Genomic DNA, 8,729 nt, shown 5'->3' with positions numbered 1-8,729 from the left:
TTTAAAAAATTGGTGGACTATTTCAATATATACATGATCTCCTATTTACTTATTAATATCCTGATTAAGATAAAGTATTTCGAATGAAAAAGGGATATAAATATTATTTCTCATAAAAAAATTGTGTTGGTCCATACACTTTTCAATAAGTTGTAGCATCATAAAGTAAAAAATGTAAAAAATAAAATCGAGAATTTTCATACAAAAATAGTATTTGGTAGCCATTTTCACCATGAAGACAAAATAAAGTTCGAAATTTTTTCATAAAAATGTATATTACATAAGCTTTAATTTAAGGTATATACAGGGTGGCCCACCACTCACTGACAACTTAAATAACTTTTGATCCAGTTAATATTTTTAGTTGATTTTTTTTTTAAATAATAGTTATACGTTAGGTCTATAGCTATATCTCAATAATTAATTTTTTTACATTTTATTAAAAATATTAATTATTTTTAAATTTTAAATAAAATGTAAAAAAAAAATCTAAGATAGCTATTTTGTAGAGTAGAATTTAAGAAAAATTTTAGTAAAAAAATATCTTATTAATATTCAGTAGTAAATATTCTGTAGCGTTTTGAAGTTTGTGAAAATTTGAATTTTCATGTATTATTTTACGGTATTAAACATTGAAATACGTATTGAGAAAAGGACAGAAGAAAACGCTATCTTTTCATGATTACTGTGTATACATATGATGATAATGTGTATACATTACAAACTTGGCATTAATACCATGATAAGAAATTAGATAAGGCAATTATTACTTATCACTCTCATTCAAAAGTATATTGAAAAGATAGCGTTTTCTTCTGTCCTTTTCTCAATACGTATTTCAATGTTTAATACCGTAAAATAATACATGAAAATTCAAATTTTCACAAACTTCAAAACGCTACAGAATATTTACTACTGAATATTAATAAGATATTTTTTTACTAAAATTTTTCTTAAATTCTACTCTACAAAATAGCTATCTTAGATTTTTTTTTTACATTTTATTTAAAATTTAAAAATAATTAATATTTTTAATAAAATGTAAAAAAATTAATTATTGAGATATAGCTATAGACCTAACGTATAACTATTATTTAAAAAAAAAATCAACTAAAAATATTAACTGGATCAAAAGTTATTTAAGTTGTCAGTGAGTGGTGGGCCACCCTGTATAAAAGTGTCAGTATTACCGGAAAACTTCAAAAAGTTAATTTTTTGTGAATAAGTTGTCATTTTGAATCCTCCCTGTAGGCAGGTAAAGTGTGAAATTTATAAAAAAAATAAGATAGATAAAGACATTATGCATCTATAAAATTTATTATTATTTTTCTCTGGATCAAAAGTTATTAGATACTTTAGTCAATTTTACATAACCTTATTTAAGAGTTTCATTTGATTTTAAACAATTGATTTCAGCAACACATGATACTTGCATTATATTTTTTAATAATAGAATAATATTCTTTAATTAGCGTATGCTAATTTTTGCATGTTGTGCATTGTTTCGATACTTAAATGTTATTGACCAGTTTTGTGGTAACGGGCGACATTACCGGAAACCTACTATTTTGCTCATTACGCCTAATTGTATGAACATTTTGTTAATTACCATGAACAGGGCGACAATGTTGAACGTTTTCTAAAACGGCTACTCGTCTTTTTAAAAATTTAATTACATCATCGGCTAATGTTTGGGTAGCGCAAACAAAATAAATGACCCTATATCGGGTATATTTAATACTTTAAGCAAAGAAATATTCTCGTCAAAAGTTTTAAGAAACGTATTTAAGTCGGCAATACTTTTTTGCCGCGACATTTGTGTCGATAGCATTTTTTCGATTAATATAGTCGACAATAAATTGAATTTATTCCATAAATTTTAGCTCAACTGCAAGTTTATGAGAATTAAAAAAAGGTATTTTTAAGATTAATATGCAGTCAGGAAATTTTATAATTACTATTTAATGTAAATTTATCAGAAAAGTCAATATTTTTTTTTTTGAATTTTTAGTGTAATAGATCACTTAGATAGGTCATAGTAATTATTTCTAAGTAACTTTAAGTGTTTAAAAAGATTCTACAATTAAAATATTTAGAACTTGTAAACTAGACTAATGTTTATTAGTTTAGCCTCATCAGCCTCACTTTACAAGGACCTCAAGAAGAGCCCACCCTGGGCCGAGGCAATGCCGGAGCACCAGGGATTTTGTACCTTATTCTATGGGGAAAGGTAATGAAGAGTAGTAATTCTTTAAGATAACAATGATTAAAATTTATTAATTATTACGAGTTCAATTTTTGTTTATCATAACAACTAAACTTAATAGACAATTAAATTTTACTAATAAACAAAATAGATCTATATATATCCGAATAAACCGAAGAATGTTAAATAAAATACTAGGAAAATTAAACAATGCTCAAAGATCAGAATACAATATATGAGTAAAAGGTAAGTAAGGCAATAACAGAAAGAAAAACAGGTACATTTAGATAAACCCAGTTAATATGATTTTGGCCTAATAAATGATCTTTTATGTGCATGCAGCATTTTACACCCATAAAGGTAAAACAGTGAATGGTGATTGATTGAAATTATATTGAGTTAACTGTCTACAGACAGACTGGCTTCATAACGGCCTTTGTATTTTACGAGTTGTATAATTATACATGGTCCATGTGGTTTAAACATAATGTTCACATAATCAGTATTTAAGAATTCATTTCAGAACGACTTGACATATCAAATATTAACTGGATCAAATAATTCATTTAATAATGTATCAACAAGAGAAAACACAAAGAAAATAGGAGGGTAACGTGGGTATGACATATCCATCGCATGGGTCAGGGTAAAATGGACATGTCACTAACGTCAATGGGTATCCTCTACATAAGTGTAGAGGACCAATTGAGATGTTCAGTGAACATTGTTCACCATGTCCACTCTGACCACACCCGAGAACCTGTCAACTCACGTAAGGTGAAGAAAGAAAAATTAAAGAAACAGAAAGAATTGACCATATAACATAATCTCAGATCATAGTTATAATCCATATAGTCATTAACTAAAAAATAAAAGGATGACGAAAAAGTCATAACCCGTAACACAATGAAGTAATTTACATATGCAAGACAAAATATAACAAACAGAAAAGGAACAAATATACCATGTTAGAATAATTTGTTGTTGAATGCCCAAGAAAATGTATTGGTGTTGATGCCATTATGATGGCCAAGCCAAATTGAAGAACTTTACTCCTCCATCACGGAATCGTAACACACGTCAAAATATTGAAGAGACGATGCCATTGATCCAAATGAAGAAGAAGTAGAAAAAAAAACAAATGATGATTGAGAGCTTCTTTTTGAACATAACCGTGATTTTTTCTTATGACGGCTTGATCACACATGGGAGAGGGTACGTGACAGTGTGTTCATTATTATGGTTTTTAGGATGAGAATCACAGGTGGTAGGAAATATATATCAATTTAATAAATAATTATGTGTGTATGTGCAACACTGAACCTACAGAGATACGACGCGCACTGTTTGAATACAGTTACCTGTGACCTGATACCCATGATAATTTTATTACGTTACAAACTTAATTAATTTTAATGATATACTTTAACTCAGAGGTATTTAAAATGTGCGTCGCGGCTCCCAGGGGCGTCGCGGGAGTTGTCGAAGGGAGCTGCGTCCTAAAATTAAAAACCAAGTGCTGACCTTCCAACAAATTTGTTATCTATTGAACAAGAACAAATCAATTAGTTAAATTTATGCACAGGGACTTAAACAAATTTGCACAACTTAGTTTGCTGTAAATTAACAGTCTAATTAAAATTAACAGTCTAGAAAAAAAATTCTAAAAATTATTTATTTTAGTAGCTTTGCCACTACATGATTGAATTATTTACCAAAAACTGTACTTTTACATAGATATATAGCAAACAAATAATAAAACATTTCTTTACCCTGACACGGCCCGCGTCGCTTCGTTATACACGATGCCCCGCGACTCGTGCCACCTTTATCAGCCGTCGTCCTACTATGAGTATTTGACTGACCAACACCGCGTGCCATTTGCTACGGTGCAAAGTCCAGCAAGTGCCGCACAGCCGACGACGACCCGCCGCAAATGATACAGTAGTCTTCTTCCCATTGTGAAAGCGACAACGTCGACCAACCGAACCGCACCCGCGCGCCATCGCCTACAACGCTGCTAATCTTTTGTCGTCCAAGGATCACGCCGGACATCGTGTCGTCGACGCCAGCAAAAGTGCCGCGATATTATTATTATTGTGTTCATTTTTTCGGTTTGTTTTATTTTTTGTTAAAATAACCTGTTGTTGCTCTTTTAATAAACGACCCACGAGTCTCTACCCTCAAAACCAGCGTCGACCACATTTTTTGCGACATAAGTCGTGTGCAACCCCCTCCCCACCCAAAAAAATATATGGCTACGACAATGATTTATCTACCTATATATGAATAATTACATTGTTTTTTATTATGTTTAGAATTAAAATACACTTTAATGATAGTATCATAGAGAACAGTTAATTTGAAATACTAATATTTCCAAGAATTATTTTTGTAGCTTGTTTTTATTCAAATTTTAGTAATTTTTGGATGCTCGAAATATTTTTCACAACTATGCAAAAATTTTCCCAACTGTATAAACAATGTTCAACTATACTTTAAATTAAAGCCTGAAAGAAAATATCAAATTAAGCAGTTAAACGTGTTTTAAAATATTAAATTCAAAACGAAAATAATAAGCAAATTATTGATTGGTTCATATTCAAATTATACTACTAAATTGTCACATATGTTCTATTAATATAATACAATATAGAAAATGAAATAATGTTTTAAAATCGCTATGACATTTTAATTAAACAATATGAAGAATGAACAAAAGATTTTTTATTTATAATATTGAGGTGATGTCACGTTACCATTATCGTGAGAATTATTTTATTAAAATACAGACAGCACATCCGCTGCCTGAGACTGATGAATTAATAAATAATATTTATTGCCAATTTGGCAATAGTTCTAATTATTGTAAAAACCCAAAAGACCTGACCATCGTGGTCAGTCGACTCCAGTGCCTTGTGTCTTTCATCAGTCTCAGTACTCGGTTGTCGCTGTCCGGCTTACTGCTTAAAATAAAGTCTTTGTATTTTCCTTTTTAAACCTATCTACACTCTTTCACAACATTTCAGAGTACTTGTGTCTTGCACTTCGTCTGTACCTCGTACTCTGTTATTTTCCTCATCTGGTACGTCTAGTATTTGAGTCTTGCATTTCGTCTGCACCTCGTACTTCATTATCCTCTACTAATAACTAAACTACTTGTGTCTTGCACTTCTTCTGCACCTCATACCTTGGTGTTACCCTTATTCTCTTCCTATAACAACAGCCTTTCGATACCCACAGCTAACCTGGAATGTCAGCCGAGAACGGTGACTGCTTTACGACAACACGCACGTGAATGCCTAGACAGCAGGCACGACATCCTCATCTTTATCTTCGTACACATTACCATTTCATTTACCGCCAATTTCCTTTTATTGTGTTACGACAATATTTTCTGGAATAATTATTATTTAATTTCTCAATGCAATCATCAATGTACAATTGACAAGGAATAAAAATGTCTGTTAACGCCACGTAATGGTTTTGTGTTATTTTATTTNCGCCACGTAATGGTTTTGTGTTATTTTATTCCTCTTTTAATGATTAGCGGACTGTAGGATATAAAAATGATATTCTCAACAATACAATTTTATGTAATTAATTTAAAAATAATTTATTAATTCACAAATATAAATTCTATACAATTTATAATTAATTGACATTGAGCGGAACTAGCGAATAGGTTATTGCGTCCGTTGTCGCACTAGTACTGACGTACTAATATAATAACAAGATTTAACAAAGTCAATAACTTCTAAAATACTGATCCAAAAGTTTCTATCGGCTAGATTTTTTTTAATTAGATCATATTGTGTTAAATATGTTAGTTAATTATGTATGTTGAGACTAAAAAAACCCAGCACAGGGGGGTCGCAGCACAGTGGTGACGTGGCATAGTTGGATCAAGTATAATAATATCTGACAGTGATTAAAATCACTATAAAAAAAAACGCTTCGATGCAAATCTTTAGATAGTGTTTAATTTTAAAAAATTGGTGGATTATTCCAAAAGCTACATGATCTGCTATTTTCTTATTAATACCCTGAATTAAAAAGGGATTATTAAATCCCTATATTATTTCTCATAAAAAATTGTGTTGAACCATACACTTTTCAATAACTTATAGCATTATAAAGTTAAAAATATAAAAAATAAAATCGAGAATTATCACACAATAATAGCATACGGTAGGCATTTTCACCACGAAGACAAGTCCAGAGGTCAAATTTTTGTTTTTCAAATTAAAGTATATTACATTAGCTTAAATTTAAGATATATATAAAAGTTAATTTTTTGTGAAAAAGTTGTCATTTTAAATCTCCCCCTGTGGGCAGGTTAAGTGTCAGATTTACAAAAAAAATATATTAAATGATAGGTAAAGACATCAAGCATCTATAATAAAAAAAATTTAGTGATCCATACACTTTCCGAAATGTTATAGCAATATTAAGTTAAAAATAAAAAAAAAATCATTTTACAAAAATCGTAATTTTTTATTAACTTTGATGTCTATTTTCACCGTGTAGATAAAATAAAGTCCAAAATTTTTTTTTTTATAATAAAGTATATTTTATTAGCTTTAATTTAAGATATATATAAAAGTGTCAGACCTTCCGGAACACTTTCAAAAGTTAAGTTGAAAAAGTTCTACTTTCTATATGAATTTTTTATATTTGAAGCCCCACCCGTATATAGGGAAATGGTCTGATTTAAAAAAAAAGTATGACCATGAAAGATGTATATAAATACTATTTCTCATGAAAAAATTGTATTGATCCATACATTTTTTAAAAAGTTATAGAATTTTAAAGTAAAAAATGTAAAATATAAAATAGTGAAATTTCACACAAAAATAGCATTCGGTAGCCATTTTCACCACAAAGACTAAATAAAGTTCAAAGTTTTATTTTTTCATAATAAAGTACATTACATTAGCTTTAATTTAAGATATATATAAAAGTGTCAGACTTTCCGAAAGATTTTCAAAAGTCAAGTTAAAAAAGTTAATTTTTTGTGAAAAAATTGTCATTTTAAATCCCCCCCTGTGGGCAGGTTAAGTGTCACATTTACAAAAAATATATACCAAATGATAGACAAAGATATCAAGCATCTAAAAAAAAAAAATTATATTAATATATTTATTTTTGAAAAAGTTACGGCAGTTTTTAGTAAAAAAAATTGAAAAAATTTCGAAAATTAGCGATTTTTATATTTGTAATTTTTTTGGAGGTTTCCCCCATGTACGGGGAACGAGGGAAATTTTTTCAATTTTTGAGGGTAATGTCTTCGATTAGATACAATTTGTGATCTTTTGACGTATCGTTGAAAGAAATCCGTTCAGTGAAAGCTGAAAAAAAAGTGTTAACAGACAAAAAAAAACACTTCATAGTTAAAACCAAAACCTTCTCAGCTTCGCATCGAAGCTAAAAAATTAAATTGACACCCATATATGGTATAAGGAGTTAACATAAAAAATGATTGATAATTTGAGAAAAACATATACCTAAAAGAAACCAAATATAAAATTCTCAATATTATTTTTATTTTTCAAATAATTAAGAGGTATATAATAAATATATTCGTAAAACATTCGCGCCGTCGTGTGACCACTGTTCGGATCGCCAGGAAGAGGGTTACAGCGCTCTGAACACCCTCTTCCGGAGCGAAGCATGGGCCCAGGAGTGGTATTCTTTGGAGTCCCGACTAAGGTCCACGCTCCGAGTCAGGTTCATGGTAGATCTGATGTTAAGGAGTCGGGAGGCGTGAAGGCTCGTCCAGGCGTTAGCCGAATCCTTCTTGTTAAAGGAGGAAGTGGAACGCCTAAGACAGAGGCAGCCACGTCGCCCGGCACAGGAGGATCTGAGGCGCTGGTTTATGCCGGTGCCTCAGGTTCTTGTTATTGTGTATTATTTTTGTTTTGAGTTCTTTTGCCAACTCTCCCTCACGGTTACCACTCTGGGATCCGGTTTAATGGAAGTGGGCCACACCACGTTGCGTATCAGCTCTTGATTAATTTCGGGCTGATTTACAACGTGGTGGTGTGAATTATATAAACGGTGTGGGCCGCCCTAAAGTAATGCCTAACTGAAGTTCCAGGGCGGTCCACAGCAATGCCGGCGGAAGAAAAAAAAAGGATAATCGCACTAATTAGCGCCACTACTAAATACTGCCCTGGGTGGTCCACGATGTTTTGATAAATCTAATAACTTTTGATTAAGCAAATATTTTATGTTACTTTTTTAAACTAATTTTTACTAATTTGGACTATATTAAAAGCATATTTTTAATTATTTATCTTTAATAAAAAAATTCAAATAATTTTTTTTTCTCTATTTCAAAAATTTTTTTATTATACATTGTTAATTTTGCATAAACCTATTTAAGAGTTTTATTTAATTTTAAATATTTTATTTTAGCACATATGATATTTGCATTATTTACAGCTGATTAAATTTTGTATTTTGTATTACGCAACTAACTGTTTTTTATGAAAAGCCAAAGTTTAATATAAATTAATTA

Source organism: Daktulosphaira vitifoliae, unplaced genomic scaffold, assembly GCF_025091365.1.
Source record: "Daktulosphaira vitifoliae isolate Bord-2020 unplaced genomic scaffold, ASM2509136v1 Scaffold_1, whole genome shotgun sequence".
Taxonomy (NCBI): domain Eukaryota; kingdom Metazoa; phylum Arthropoda; class Insecta; order Hemiptera; family Phylloxeridae; genus Daktulosphaira; species Daktulosphaira vitifoliae.
Note: the sequence above shows the minus strand (reverse complement) of the source record.